Genomic DNA, 17,181 nt, shown 5'->3' with positions numbered 1-17,181 from the left:
TTGTCATTGTAGAAGAGACACAATGTAAAAGTTAAAAGAATCAAATGCAATACTAGCAAGAAGGCTCTTAAATTTACAATCAGTTTAAATCACACTTGCTTCTAACAAACTCTGTAAATAAAAACACAATCTACAATAAAAAATTGCCTCCAGAACAAACATCTATCACATTGCCTTGAAGTAAAACTGTTGTATCTACTATTTATATATGCTAACAAAACATACTTGGATCCATATGATCCATATCCATACACAGATAATTGTATCTGACACATGCCTATCTCTAATGCACATTGCAAGTCTCTAATAAATTTTTTAAAAATCCCAAGATTATACATCTACTTCTGCCATCAGTGTTGACACTATATTCAGACCACAAATGGCTCAGACAAAACAAAACAAGTTTAAAAAAGGGTCTTTGCAGAACTTTTGACAAACACAGACCTTCATCACCTGTAGCCTCTTACGCAGGTGAAATTCTTCAGCTGCTTTTATTAAATATATCATGTTAACACTCATACACAGAATACAGGGCTCAAAACACTGAAAACATGGCACAGTAAATTCAGCTTTGAGATTTCTCAGATAATTTCCTTTTTCACCAAGCAGTTCACCTGCTGCATACTTAAGGTCACCCCATTTTATACCTGAGTAACGTGTCCTTGCCTAGAGGCCAATTCTAACCCCCAAAAATGTACAAACCCTTATCAAACACATTATGGCTGCTCCATTTGTGCTCCCAAACACCATAGCTACTTTGCTCATCACTTTGTAAGAGCTTGGTGGAGATTTTCTGAGCCAGAGACACACTTAGAGAACCAAGGCTCTTGCTGGTTCAAGCGCATTTAAATCACCATCTGCTAACTCATAAAATAAACCACTCAGGCAAATGTTTCTTCCAGAACACACAAATGATGGTAACACAGCATTATGCTTTTCAAACACTAAAACTGTTGGGAAAAGATAAGCAGCTGAAAGATCAAAACAGTGCAGTGACAACACCAGCAGAATCAGACACTTGTTCCCAGCTAACACAGCTGACTAATCAAACTGAAATGCTACTTCTCAGTTTTACACCTGTGAAACTGTGTAGGTAACTCTTAACAGCATGCATCTCCTTTTCCAGTGGAGGAACAATTCAGAAGTACCACCTCAGGCTTTTCTCTTCAGGATATTTAGCACACGGCTGATGGACATTGCCTTCCCTAGCCATGTTTTGTGAATGCGTCCATTCATTTCTGTTGTACCTTTACAAATGTCCATAGAGAAAATGACACAGTAATTTCATTTGTTTCCATAAAATCACAGAAAATATGTAATGTTTCAATTATAGAACTGACTCAGAAGATGCAATAAAAAACTATTTGCACAGTTTTAAAATAAAAGAAAGAGTAAAAAGCTTAGATCACACCATGTTCTCTTTTACACTGACAGGATACAGGAAAAAAAAAACAACACAGAAATCAATGAAATGTCTTCAGATTGTCACAGGAAGAAACAAAATTAGAAAACAGCCTTCTCATCCTTATTTCGCAGTTTCAGGAATATCCTGAACTCTCAGATGGAAAATAGGAGCACTGATTAGTGGAATAGTAATTAACTATTTAGCACAGCTTTTCAGTAAGCTCACCTGAGTCATATGTTTACAGTACATATACTGTTTACTCAGTACATATACTATTTACTGTTACTACTTTATTCCATTCGAAAGAAAAGAAAAAATAGGCAGCTTTCATTTCTATAGAGATCTTCTTCAAGGAAAAAAAAAAAATTTGCAACAATTCTAAATTATTTTAGCTATTACTGTTAACTGGTTTGTCTAATTTCCTTTCCAAAGTCTTCCACTGGCATGGCACAACTGTACAGCTTCCCAGAGGTCCTCAGCCCAAGATGTCATCACTCAATTAATACAACCTCAGGTATCTGTGACGAGGGAAGAGGTAAAGGAATCAAGTCTTAAAGAACGGAGATATTCCCCCTCCTGCATTTATAATAAATAAAATAAAATCCATCTAAAAGCACACACATGTGTGTGACAGTAACAGATATTGACTGTGACAGTGGAGATATTGATCTTTGCAGAGACTCGTCAGCTTTATTTCTCAGGGGAAGGAAAAGCCAGGCTTGCAAACAAGCCCTTCCTCACTGGTGGGGTTCAACACTGGTTTCCCTTAGCACTGATATGTGGTGGTATCCTGCCTCGTGGCTTCACAGAGCTTTTTCAGCTAACATTTCTGCACTATCATCCTCTTCCATTTATTGCAATTTCTAAGAAATAGAATGCATCACTTTGTCTTCCTATTCTATTCATCCCTAAATAAAAATTATTTGACCTTTCATTGTAAGAATAATGTATTTGGAAACAGAATAAATACCTTATTGGATTGTAACATCCATCTCCCTATGTGCTACTCAGGGAAAGAACAGCACTTAATCTCAAAGGCTATTCTACCCTATTTTTTTTAGATCAGATTCATCGTTGCAGTATCCAAAAGCAGATTACAAACACTTCAGCATGAATATAATTTCTCCTGGTTTAAAGAAAAGAAAATTAAATGTTTGAGGCAAGGTAGAACAAGGTGAGTTTGGCAGCATCCTGGGGAGGTCTGCTTGTCTGTTCAAAATGCAGGAAGAGAAACTCCTACTGCAAAGGAAAGAAAGGGAGCATGTCTATTATCAGGGGTACCAATCCCTATTACATTTTCTTCATTTATCACTTAATCATTCATTTTCAATACTTAACACTCTGTAAGACCAAATGGCTTTTATATTTGGCTTCTATCCTACACAAGCACCACATTTATGAATAATGTATTACAATTCATTACAACATAACCCTGAAAATTTGTATTTACAAGTGTGTAAGAAGCTTATCAATGCATAATGTAACTGTTAGCTACAGTGTGGGAGTTTCAAACAGTCACAATAATAGCGAGAAAAAAAACCTCTAGAGAAAATATTCCACTGAAAAATGTGCAATGAGGAAGACACTGCTACAAATATGACATTGAAGAAAAAGCCTCCCTTCCACCTCTCATTTCAAGTAAGTGGCTGACTAAAAGAATGGAAGTTTCAGGTAGTTGTTAAAAACAAGATGTTTGTGGCAGCTGCCTCCTCTGTGGCTCAGATGCTGGTAGGAATGACCCCCACATGTGCAGGCTGCTGCCTGGGTGATTCCATGAGCCACCTGCTCCCGGCTGCCCTGGCTGTCCCACTCCAGCCCAAGAATGCCAGGACACACCAACAAGCTGCAGATTTGGCACGAACCTGCCCTGGCAGCTGTGTCAGAGCAGCTGGAGGTGTGCTCAGTGCCAGTCATAAAACCCTCGAAGCAGCAGCAGGCACCCACAGCACAGGGTCAGAGACGGCCAGGCAGCACATCACACCAAAACACATCTGCTGCTGACAAAAGCTAAGGGACAGCCCTCAGGGAAAGCAGCCTCCAGATCCAATTCAAGTTAACTAACCAAACTAGCACTGCAATGCTCAGCTAAGGTTGGACTCCATGATCTTAAAGGTCCTTCTTTTCCAATCTAAATGATTCCATGATTCTATGTACCATGTAAACTATTACCTCAGCAATAACAATGTTCAGCTAGAAAGTCCCAGAAGATTAAGGAGACAAAAAGCTATGCACTTAAAAATCCATCAAAATGGGAAAATCCAAGCATTTCAGTTCAGCTTTCTTATTGTTACATTATCAAAAGCTGTGACCCTCATCCAGTACTTTTATTTATTCCTCTGAGATAGTATAGATTAATTATCTTGTTATGCAAGTGTTGGGCGATACAGTAATGTGGAATGAGAACACTTTAATCACAAAAAAACTACACTAACAGACAATTAGTGTGATAAAACACTATATTAACTGCAATGTGATATCAAAGTTTGCTTCCAAAATGGAATAATAAAGCTGTTTATACAGATAACCGTTAAAATAAGAGGTGACACAGGGATATTTAAACACAGGCAACATCTAACCAAAACTAAAGTTTGTAGATTACAACTCAAACTGGATTACATTGGTGCTCCTGCACAAAGAATAAATCATCAGAGAGATCATCCTTTTATTAACACACACTGCTGAAACCTATCAGGGAAATATTTATAAATATAAAAACACATAAGCCTGAAGCCACAGAGCTGGTATTCTCATGAGGAGCAAATGGAAAAAGTAATCCTCTCCAGAATACTGGAGTCTAGGTATGTCTTGAACGATGTACTAGAAGAAAACAGAAGCAAGAGTTACATAGAGAAATGACCTTCAACCAAATGGGATTTTATTTGTATTTTCCACCCAAGAATGAATGGAAGTTAAAATTAATAAAAACTGAGAATTAAATAGCAAATTGCATCTCAAAATGTCAAGCTACGCAAATAAGTATACACTGGTGGCTAAACACTTTTCCATCAAAAGTAATTTTGCCATCAAACTCAGATTAATAGAAATTATACTTGCCCAAAACTGTGTCCACAATGGGAAAAAAAAAAAGTTTATTGCTCTCTAATTGGTTTGGTGACTTGAAAAATATTTAATAAATGACATGTCTTTTCCATTGTTTCAGATTACTTAAGCAAATATAGTACAAAAATCCCAAAAGGCCTTGTTATTTGTTTAAAAATGAAAAAGCTTTACATATCAGACCCTGCTCCCACGCAGTATCAGATGTACTTCACTACCTTCAGGGGGAATGTGTCACAGTTGTAATTTACTAACTTACCTGGAAAGCTTAACTAAATCTAATGTTCATTAGATACCAGGTTTGAGAACCACAAGAGGAGGCAGCAGCAAGCTGTTGGTCCTTGTAAGCACAAAAGCATTAGAATTAATTAAACGCCTCCAGACCTCCCTTTCTGCCCTGTGCTTGCTGTCGAGCTAATTGCTTCTCTCCTCCAGCACAACTTATCTGTCTGCCCTGGTGCAGAGCAGCCAACTTCATGTCTTCTAAATGGGATGAACAGCCTGCAGGCAGTAACTCTGATTGCTTCAGATCTTTTCAGAGCTCCTTGTAAGACAATTGAAATGTTTTATGCAGACAAAATGATCTTCAAATTTTTCTTCATCTGAAGTTTTCACATTAGGAAATGAGTTGAATTATAAAACTCAAAATCTCTGTGGCCTTTTTAAAGCAAGAGCATCAATTAGAAAAATGAATAGGAAAGTCTTGATAGCAGTTGACATCACATTGTAAAACAACATATGCAGGACTTAGAAGAAAGACTTACTTAATATAAAGATTAAGAAGTACTAAAAAATCTAGGAGATATGAATAACAATTATGTTTATCAAAAAAAAATCTCGGAACTGGTGGCACTGACTTGTACTCTATTATTACTTACTTGACAATCCCACGTAAAAGGATTACTGTCTATTTTGGCACGATGTGTAACAAGAGTATACAGCACATCACCAAGGGGCTGTATAACACCCACACATATTCAAGTCAAATCTCCCACATCAGAAAACCACCAGCTATCAGTTCCCTAAGCTCCACACCATTTTGCTATTCAAGGAAATTATGGGAAAAAAGAAAAAAAAAAAAGAAGTATTTTTAACAGGTGTGCAACATAGACTAAATTATGGGTAGAATTCTTGTATCATTCTTTGTCCCCTTGCACATAAAAATAACCACGTTGCTCCTCACACTCTCTATCCTGATTCAACAGAAAAGCAGCAGTGAGCAGTCCTAAGACCATCCAGCAATTGTGACACAATACAAGGGTTACATCAACCCTTCTTCTCTAATGCTATGCTACTAATTCTCTTAATATCTTCAAAGACACCATGAAAACTGTGACAAATCTAGCACTAGAATACTCACTTAGCCTCACAGTTGTATTTTGGAGAAATCCTAATGCTCAGACCACAAAATAATTGATCTGAGCATCCTATTAAAATAGACAAGGGAAATGTACAACATTCCTGATATACTCCATCATTTTTTACTGTCAGGCACAATCCAAACAAAAAGCAGCTGGCTCATAGTGTAGAATACCTACCTGCTAATATAAACCTTACAGCTATCAAACTCTTCTACCACAAGCACTCATCAGTCCTCTCACTGTCTCTACCAGTTAAATCTACTCTTCCTAGAGGAACATGGTCAACCTTGGTCTAGCAGTTAGTAAAAGATTTCAGTATGCCAGCTTGGGCAGATCATGTTATTTCTCACATATCCTGAAACTGCAACACATGATAGATCCCTTCCTCAGTTTCTGTAATGCTCAAGGTATTTATACACACACAATATAAATCTGACAATAAAAACATGGCGTTTTCTTGAAAGCGTGGCACTGCATCAGACACATGGTAAGCTCTTATTTCAGTAGGATTTAAATTTGGAACGTGGGGATGCAAGGGATGATGAAGAGGGGAATAAGCATAAAAGGAAGTTAATTATAGATCTATCCCATGATACACGCCTCTCTGTCACCTCATCCAAATACTTAAAATTTTTTATTATTAGTTACAGAAAGGAGTAATAGCTACTCTAATGACAGTGTAGGAACTCTTAAAATTATGTTAGTTCATACACTACTGTTTTTCTCTGGTTAATTGAATCTCTTACCCTTAGAGAAGATGAGAAGGCATATGTCTACCCAAGGCTTCTGACTCACCAGGCTTAAAAGCTCTTCTCAGGCTCTTTCCCATTAGCTGGCCTGGCCAATATTAGTCCATCAGTTTTGCCTCATTTCTTATAGAAGGCTGATCTTCTTTTAATTATCACAAATGCACAGGGGCAGTAGCCTTAACCACTCCTTTTATTTTCCGTTTCAAGGCCACATGCTTCCCTTTTGTTGTCTGTCCTACCTGCTTGTGAGTGTCCAAAGCTAGTGCAATTAACCACAAACTCAGTAAGAACAATAAATGACCCCATCTAAGCAAAAATCAGCTGCTAACAAGCACCAAGACAAGAAGCAAAAGCTAATGAGGAGAGGTCTTTTTTTGTACTTCTCCATAGGGTGAGTCACAGAGGTACTCCTAAAAGCAGAGGGCACTCTGAGTATTGCTCATCTTCCTCCTCCCAGAGGCTCTGGGGAAGCCATGGATAGGAGTAAACACACAGATACTATTGCCTACTTTGCTTCTGCAGTCAAAGAAATTCATACCAGACAGCTCTATCCTTTATAATTATATTATTATTATAATTATAATCACAATATCATTAAACTGTTCAGTCACTGAGGTCAATGACTATATACAACTTCTATGTATCAAAACAGTGCAATAGCTACTTAGGAACTATAATTTAGAATACAGCTCTTCCTTCAAGCATCAATTCAGTCCTCAGCTATGCTTTTGAAAAATTTTTTACAGTATGGCATTTTATTACAACAATGTAGTGCTGAGTTCAGAGTCTTTTTACTCTCATTGTGTAACGAGACTAATATTCCTCAAGTAACAAACTAACAAACTGTGGTAACAAGCTAACAGTGAATTGTTTCAGATGACCCCAAAATCCCACTTCTTTCCCTTTTCCTTTCTATTAGCAGAAGAAACAATTTTTTAAAATTCTTATTTTAGGCCAATTATATAACTTACCAGATAAATGCCTACATTGATATGCATCAGCACTACTATTCTGCAGACTCAAAAACTTCATGTGCTATTTTCTCCTGTGACTGTAAAAATTCCCTGGGGATATACCTTCACTATTTCTGTCACTAGACAGCTGTATTAAATCAAGTTGATATACACTGCCCATCATATTTACAACAATTACAGACTCTCTTATATGCAACAGGTTTTTTTTACATTTTTTAAACAGGAGGATTATTACTGAAGCTATTTGCACCCTAGAAGGTTACACTCATCATTAAATCTCTTTTTCCCCTCACTGGGACGAATTAAAAAGCAGAAACATAAATTTAGATTAAAAACTCACAAAATGAAAAACTATTTTGCTACTACTTTTTAAACTCCCGCTACTGAAATGGCAGGCACCAATGAATGGCATGGAGAGGCACTTTGGGCAAAAGTGGAAAATGCTGCTCTGTGAGAAAGAAAAGCATGGCAGAAGGAAAGCTCCTCTGTTCTCTGCATTGCCAAAACTCACCAGCCTTGTTATGGACCTTCCTGTACTCCACAGACACTTAAAACAGCATCTTCAGCCCTTCCCATGGGCTCCAGGTACTGTCCCTGGCAGGTGCCTCCTGACAGTCCATTCTGGCCTGCAACACACAGAAGAGGCACTAACACCCCATGCTGCTAACACTCAGCCTCCTCTTCTCCTTCACTTTTCCTGGGGCTTTTTCAGCTGAAAGTTCCCACCTAACCGGCATATACAGGTTATTCTGCTCATGAATTTCACATGGGTTTGACCTCTGAGCCTATGAGCTGACTCCTTTGGAATCTTTGATGGAAAAGATAGTGCTTTCAATTGTTACACAAAGCAAAATCTACTGAGTTAACAGCCCAGCTGAATACAGCAATTTCTCTTCAAGTACAAGGAGAGCTTAACACACAGCAATGTCAGGTAACATCTTCCAGAGTATTTCCTTTAGATATTTGTAGATGCAAGTGAGGCTTGCTTGACACATTCTGTTTAAGTAATCACAGGTTAGCAGCCACCACAGCAGAGCTTACAGCTATTTCCCTGTCTACTCTGGATTATCTACAAAAATACATTACTTGAAATTACTTCTGGGGAGGTCAGGTATTCAGATTTTAATTGAATCAGTGAATGAAAAAAGGAGAAGCAGGAACGAAGGTGTGATTGAAAGCACTTGACTTCAGAAGCACACCAGCACCTTCCAGTGCCTACATGACATCTGAAGTCAATAGCTGTGAAGAAACCCAGGACAAACACTGGAGTAAACTACAACTTAAGTATAAAATAGCAAATCACAAGGTATCAGAAGATATACTCGGCTAATATATGCATTATCTGAAATATTCTGACTCTAGAGGATAGCTTAATTAATACAGAAAGAAAATGGTACTATCACAGGGGAACCCTGCCAGGATTTCATCTTTGTCACTTCAAAGAAGTCGACTGAAAACGGGTAAATATGGAAAGGTGCCCCTAATTTAGAAAAGCTTGCTAAATTCAAAAAATGGAAGAGCTGGTAGCTGATTTCAGAGAAGTGGATTTTAAGAAAATCACTACTGAGACACTCTTGAGGATTTCATTCTAATCCAGTAAACATCAAAGATAAAAGGTGCAGAGGGCAACAACCAGATTGAGGTCCTACTGTGCATGGTGCAATGTAAGCAAAGTGTTAACGTCAATATAAGCAGGGAAAGAAGTGGAAACACTAAAAAAATATCCTGGGAAGCTGATGAAAAGGAAGCAAGCTGCTGAAAAGAAACCTGTACTAAAAATGGGGAAAAGAATCAAAGATGCATGCAATTAGTGGACCTGCAGTACTGCTTTGCAAGCACATGTACCTGCTTGTTCAAACTACAAGGAAAAATATAAAGTTTTTTTTTCTGACTGCATCACCTTCAAACTCACCACAAAATGTAACTCATACCACAGCATGGTGTTTTTTACTGGTGTAATTTGTCTTTGCTGCCAAGTAAGCTGTTTACTTACATGAGAGTTAATATTTTCTGATTAGATTATCAGGTCTAATGGCAGCATAAAATAACACTCCAGTTTCTGTGTCTGCACTTCCTGATTTCTCAGGTAAGAACAAATTCCTTGTGGCAGAAAACAAGAGAAGTTAAAAGTCCCAGGTTCGTTAGCTCTCTCGTTAATGCTGTCAGTGTCTAAATTTCTGGCCTTGTGACAGCACAACAGATGCCCAAACTGCTCAGTAGCAGAGCAGGACAGAGCCCATACATCTCTCCACTGTTCACTGCCGAGCAGTGATGTATTTGTTCCCATCACAGGAAATGTCCTATTTTTTTCTGGGCACTTGGAAGGATTTGGCTGACTCGGGTGAAATCAACCTGCATGCACACTGCAGAGCTGTCTCTGTCATAAATTTGCTAGCTCCAGCCCATGTGCCCAGATTGTCCAACTGAGTTGAGGTAAAAGGACCACGGTGCTTGAGTAAAAGCATGGATGCCAGCAATCAGAAAGCCAACAGTTTGCTCCCTCTTCCCACTGTGCCATTTCAGAGCTTCCCCATTACAGCCCCAGTAAGTCCCAGCACCCCTGTAGCTGCTGAGTGGGTTGCAGAGACACCCTTGGAGTTGTGAGCTGAAATTCTGACAGCTCTGGTGACAATTCACAGGAAGACAGGCGACCAGGTTGCCCTGCCCTCAGAGTTCATGTGACACTGCCCCATCCATCAGCAGCCAAATCAGAGCTAGTGCTTACTCTGACGTTTCAGTCAAGAGGGGCAAAAACTTCCAGAGGGAACCAGCTGAAATAGGTGCTATTTTCACATGGTGGCTTCTCAACTGTTTTCAAAATAAATACAAAAGGCGAGTAAAAACAACAAAAAAGGAAAACTGAGTTCATTCTTCACAAGAAACAATGGGTTTTAAAAGTGCTATCAGGGTAAAAAATACTTCATAGATTAAAACAAGAGCATAAAAGTTTAAGGTGACTGAGTTAGTTTTCTGTTCTTTTAAAAACCATGGATAAATTCCATTCATCTACTTTAAAAACCTGAATTTTCGGATGCTGGCCTTCAGGATGAAACAGAAGGCTTATTTTTAAAATTGCCTGTATTTCTTGCACAACCAAGACAGAAACCCATATGTCTCTGAATGACAGTACAGAGAAATCCAGCCTCCTCTCTTTTGACTGCATAAGCACTTTCACAGCAATTAAGACCTCCCTGGTGAGGCAGCCACTGAATGAGAGTTAAGGGAAAATGGATGAAACACAAAGCACCTCTAATCCACCTGCAACAGGAGTAGTCACAGTGACCTTTTACAAACAGTTGAGGTATCCAGCAGACAGCTAAGGTTTCCAGACCCCAGGTAATCAGACACTAGATCCCAAGCCTTCAGTTCCTGGCAAAAGCTACAAACAAGCTGTTACTTAAAGGCCACTTTCATGTCTAGGTTTCCAAGCTGCTCCGGGACCACGGCAGGTGGAGACACTTGTCTGCACAAACCAGCCCTGCAGCAGAGCTTGAGAGAGAAGGGAGCTGCTCTCCAAGAAAACGCTGTTCCCAAGCTCAAGAGGGTGAAAAGGGCACTGTCAACCTCGGAAACAAAATGCTAACCTTTTGATAAATGCTCAGCAAGGGAAACAACTGGGCCTGGGAATTCAGTGAGTTTCAGAACCCTGGATCCAACCCAGTTTTTGTCCTTTAGTACAAAGAGAATCAGGGAAGCATGTGCCTAAGTCTCTTCTTGCTCCTAAGAAGGACAAAGTGCATTTTGCCAGTTACTGGAAGTGATGCTTTGTCAATACAGCTGCTTGTGAACAATACCACAGCTCATGGCAAGGACACAACTGGAGAGATGCAGAAAGCATCCCTAAGGGACACAACACTGGCAGAGCAAGTGAAGATATATCACTCACGACATTAAATCCTGCAGGCAGAGAACTTCAGAGCAATGGCTGTCCCCACTCTTCACTGAACTCACTGTTATGTACACATTACTTAAAAGGACAAAAAAATCAGCTTAATTAAATGCTTAAGAAAACGATATCTAGGATTACAGTATGAAAAAGAAGCATCAGTCCATCAATGAAATAGGAAACTAAAGTGAAGAAGAAAAGTAAAATCTATCTATTTCCTCAGTTATAGTAATGAACAACAAAACTGCACAGTGCTACTGTAAGCAATTATTAGGAACTGTGCCAGCTGCCTGATCAGCATTTTAACAAAAAAAAAGGGATGCTACTGTGTGCCAGAGAAGCATAATACTGCATCCTCTGAGTGTTATATCAACTGTGGGAGAAAGCAGTATAATCCATATACCCAAAAAGAGCTGCAGTCACTCACCTGCATCCCAAGATGCTCCCTACCCCCAGCCAAGAGCACAGCGAGTTCAGCCTTCTGCTAGCGCTGCCCAGCTGAGTGTGCAAACAAAACAAGTGTTTCACACACACATTTCATGGAATCACAGGATACACTGAGTTGGAAGGGACCCACAGGGGGTCATCAAGTCCAACTCATAGCCCTGCACAGCACCATCCCCAAGAGTCACACCATGTGCCCAAGAGCACTGTCCAAACACTTCTTGAACTCTTTCAGGCTGGACCTGTGACCACTTCCCTGGGGAGCCTTTTCCAGTGCCCAACCACACTCTGGGTCTGAGAGAAGAACCTTTTTTTTTAATATCCAACCTAAACCTCCCCTGACACAGTATCAGGCCATCTCCTCAGGTCCTGTCACTGTCACCACTGAGAAAAGATCAGTGTCTGCCCCTTCTCTTCCCCTCACAAGGAAGTTGTAACTGCAATGATGTCTCCCCTCAGCCTCTCCTTCTCCAGGCTTAACAGACACACTGACCTCAGCCACTTCTCACACAGCTTCCCCTCAAGGCCCTTCACCATTTTCATCACCTTCCTTTGGATGCTCTCTAATAGTTTAACATCTTTTTTATATTATGGTACCCAGCACTGCACACAGTGTTCAAGGTGAAGCCGCCCCACTGCAGAGCAGGGACAAACCCCTCCCTTGCCTGGATGTGCCTGATGCATCCCAGGTTTGCACAAAAAAAAAAACGACTGCTGATGGATCAAGTCTTAGTGCTTGCCTCTGCATAAAACAAGAGGTAGCCTTCTCTGAGTTAAAGTAAAATCATTTATTTGAGAAATAAGTTCTGCACACTTCCCCTTTACAAGTAAAATAGAGCAAGCAATAAAAAATACTAGTGAACACACCATTTTGCCTCAAGTTTTGATTCAAAAAATCTTCCTTCTCACAGGCATGCTGTAAAAATAAATGCACGATTTCTGTAGAGTTCACCAGCTATAGGGATCAATGCTGAGAAAACCCTGTCGGAAACTAGCCTTTTGGGTTAGCAGGAAGCATATTACAAAAGTAAACCAAAAGTGGTCATAAACTGAATGGTGAGAATAAAATTAAATGCTGGTCAACTGTTTCCCTATTTCTAGATGGTTCCCTCTGCTCAGCTAGCAAGTCTCAGCTAGAAACTGTCTCAGAAAACCTCAATGACCTTGCAGCATCCACATAAAGGACCTAATACCCCCAATGGGCTCCAGTTTCTGTCTTCCACAGACATCCATAACCCCAGAAGCAGCCAAATCAAAATGGCACAAAAATCCAGTGCTTCCTGTGCCAACATCCAAGCAACAGCACGCTACAGAGACCTAACTTGTTTGGCAGCTGGGCTATAGCCTAGGACCCAGGAGGCACAGGTGGTAGGTTTCTGATATGAAACTACCCCTCCTGCCATCTCAAGTGGGATGTGGATATCAATTATCATACATACATTTATAAAGATTTTGGGGAAGTCTGTAACAAAGACATGAAGGGTACATATACAGAATATCCACCTGTAAAACACGGGTAAGGAGATGTTTTCCAGACAGAATACTGTCACAGTGAAATGGTTTATTTTATGCTAGAATAGCAACCCACAAACAATCCTCATGAAAACAAAGCAGGATTCCAAAATACTTTTGAAACTTGTCTAAATTTTTTTCCAGGTTATGAAATGACTTTACTTCCCTGGCTTTCAGCCATTATCTGTACCAAGACCATTTGCATAGGTTTATCCAATTTTTCAGCCATTATCCCATAAAACCTTTATCTTTGCATTTTGCAATTACAGTTTGTTCCAAAAGCTAGGGACAGTCTGCATAAAATTAAACTGAGACACTTTTCTCATATCATATCCTAGCCAGCCTACAGTATTCAGGAAACTGAAATAAAACATCCTTAGCACAATGACCAATTTGTTCACTAGTCATTTTGTGGGGGTACTGGTAAAAGCCATTCCTGAATGCTAGAATATTTTCATTAGTGCAATATTTCTGTAAAACCTAATACTGCCTCTCTATGTGTGAATTTTTAGGGTAAGTTCATTTTTTATAACAATATCCACTTGCAAAAGAAAAATATTTAGAAATTTTCAGCCACTATTAAAACTTCTAAGTACCAGACTTAATTTTAAAGAGCTGCTTTTTAAAATCCTGATATAATACAAGGCAAACTCACATTCAAGACAAACTGTTGGATCCCTAGAAAAAAAAGCCCACAATGTTTAGAAAAAGCACAGTGCTTTAAGTGCTAGAATTTGACAAGTAGCAGAAACACCAGCAAGAATACAAAACAAGACTCAGGAAGTCAAATTCAACTTCAAACTGAATTGCAATTAATTTAATTGGATAAATACTTAAAAGAAGAACCTATGCACATCAGGCAGCTGACAACAAACATCACGGTACAGCTGAGCACAAAAGGGAGAGACTCTGGAGAAGATAATGACCATTTAGTGACTGCCCAGTTTATACACAGTGTGCAACTTCCCTTTTGGATTATCTGTGATTAAGGGAACCAGTTCTTACATTTCCTAGGCACCTGTTACAGCCATTACTTGTTTTCAAGCCTGATGTCACACATTCCTCAAAGTTAGCATCAGGGCACCAAAGTATTGTCAAGTTTAAGGGGTGGGAGGACCCGGAGGTGACACTGCTTCACACGGAAGAAACATCCCACACAAGAGCTCACACGCTGCTATGCGGGCAGCCCAAATACACATCCCTGCTTGGCACCTTTGTCCTACTAAAAATGACACAGCACCTTGTAAACTGGCATTGTGCCATTCTGACAGATGGACTTAAGTGTAGGCAGCCAAGAGACTATGTATAAGCATCAAATATGTTTTTTGAGAGGAGGACCTCCAGCCAGGAATGTTAAAACAGCTGTCCACATTGAGCTTGCATGCCTACACTTAAGAGGATATGCTACTGCCACTTGAGCCCTGAGCTGGATTAACTTGGAAAAAAAAAAAAGATAGCTTCCACAGCCACATAAGGTGAGTTTTTGCAGAATCAGGATTAGTGATACTCAAGGGGGGCTTTACTGACCTACTATTAGTGGGCACACTTGCACAGTCAAAAGCTCATCAATTGTGAAGCTCAGGGAACCTTTTATCACTTGCACACTTATATATATTTATTTTCCTTTGGAAGAAAAACATAGGATGCAATACCAGCATGATTATGAACAAACATGTTAGTGACCTTCCATCCTATGTTAGAGGATACTTTTTTATGAATTAGCTGTCCTCACTCAAACACAAGTATCTGTGTGACTAGGACATGTTTCCCCAGGCTTTCATGTCTGCTTAAAACCTCAACTGCCATGGCCTGCTCCAAGACGTTTTGTTAGCTCATGCCTACACACAGACATACAATTTACATTTTGACATCACTTGCATAGTTTTCCCCAGTAACAGAAACACACCACCTGGAGAACCAGGCATTGCATAACACAGGATGTAAGGTGGCAGGCCTGCAGAGCCATGCCCAGGCCACTTCTATCCTATCCCTGTACCTGGCTGGGCTGTCTGCTGCCTCTCCTCAAGGACATGCAACATTCCAAATACCATTGAGAAGATCCAACAAAAACATGTTTGCTCACATCAACGTGCCAAGCAGTGCTCTTTCTCCCGCAAAAACTCAAATTTTACTCCTGCCCCTCAAAAAGGCACTGGTCTATATCTGAAGTGAGGCAAATATTTTAACATTAACAAGTTAAATGCTTCCTCAGAACCCCACACTATTTAAAAAAGATAATACCAAGATTTCCAACAGCAGACAACATTGCTTCTAGCCCTCAGTGGCTTCAAGACTGAATGGAGGTGATAGTACATTTTATTCCATATTTAAACACACTCTGTGTTCATTTTAATTCTTCCTGTGGTCACAATCAAATCACAGGCATAAATTTTTCACATACACTGTAGCTGGGTGTATGTATCTTTGTTCTCTTGAATCACTAAAAATGAACTTCAACTCTACAAGGGTCCTCCCAGTATAGATCAAAGCTGCCTTAAGTGCCTTAAGTGTCTGGCAGGCAGAGTCACATGGAGTCTACTCAGCTGCCAGTGCCTTTTACCTTTGTTAACTTCACTGCAATTAAAATTACCTGAGTCATTTCATTACTATTTCCTGTGCTAGAAGCACATCAGTGGTAGGCATAATTTTTCCTGCACAGTGAGGATTTCCCCCCATTGACCTTGCCTTCCCCTTTGCTGAAGAAAGATTTCTACCTCTCTCACCGTTCACCTCTTTTACCCTTCATTCCTCATCTACAGCATTTCCTTGTCTTTTTCTGTTTTTGAGGACTGTGTGAGATCACCTACTTGCAAAAGTTCCAAAGCACAATTTAGCAACCTCAGTAACGAGATGCTTTGTTTTTTCATGCTGCCAATAAAGTCAATGCTAGGTTAATCTTCATTTCCATACCACTTAACCTTTCTCAGACAGGAGAAGAGAGGGAAAAAACACTTTGTCAAATACTTCATCATGCAGATTAGGAGTGCAGTGAATACCTCTCCCTCCTTCCAAAAACCTGCAGTGCCCCAGGCTTTTTCAAGACACTGCACGCAGACTGTGCATGGCTTTAAAACGGTTCAGGGAACAGTCAAATTGCCAAGAACAGGTCAAAAGGAACGAAAACATTGATCCAGATGACCACTTTTGCTCAGTAAAGTAGTTACACACACACACTCCACAAGTGTATAACTTCCATAATGTGTGTTTTACACGCAATTATTATCTCCGTGGCTAAGTAAAGCCAAATAAAATTGAACTGTAGATGGTAATGCTAAGTATCCAAAACCCCTTCACAGCTCTCTCAGCCCCCTAAGTGCCTCTGCTTATGTGAAAAGAATCTAAAGGGGTACATGAGGTTCACTTCTTACAGAAGCATGTAAGGCGCTAATGCAAAGCCAGGGGACAGTTAACCTTCTTGCACATTACACGAAATATCACGACCAAACTCCAATGAAGTTTAGTACCCAGTTATCTGAGATGCCCCTTCTTCCCACCGTCCCACAACTATCAAGAAGACTTGTCCGTAGCTGCTGAAAAATGTATGCCAAATTGGACTCTCATTTTGTTGTGCACCTTGAACTGCCATAACCCAAATCAACTCTGAAGGTTTCACATGCTGATTTATCAATGGGTTTTTAACTCTGAGATGCCTGATGATGTATCAATGCCAGTCAAAATTCATTACTAGTTCAAGGCCAATGATAGAAAAGTAAAACAAAGCATGCCAAAATTCTCTTGAAGTGCTTATTAAGCATTAACATTATAGAGGCTTTAGGCTAAAGGTACAAAAACC

General features: G+C 39.7%; 1 protein-coding gene across 1 annotated transcript in view; it reads right to left on the bottom strand.

Moving 5' to 3' along the window:
- SLCO5A1 (solute carrier organic anion transporter family member 5A1) overlaps positions 1-17,181 on the bottom strand; it is a 73,163-nt gene that overhangs the window by 54,782 nt on the left and 1,200 nt on the right. The gene's annotated exons all lie outside the window — the stretch shown is intronic.

This window comes from Lonchura striata, chromosome 1, assembly GCF_046129695.1.
Source record: "Lonchura striata isolate bLonStr1 chromosome 1, bLonStr1.mat, whole genome shotgun sequence".
In the NCBI taxonomy this organism is placed as follows: Eukaryota; Metazoa; Chordata; class Aves; order Passeriformes; family Estrildidae; genus Lonchura; species Lonchura striata.
Note: the sequence above shows the minus strand (reverse complement) of the source record. Positions and strands in the feature narration are given on the sequence as shown.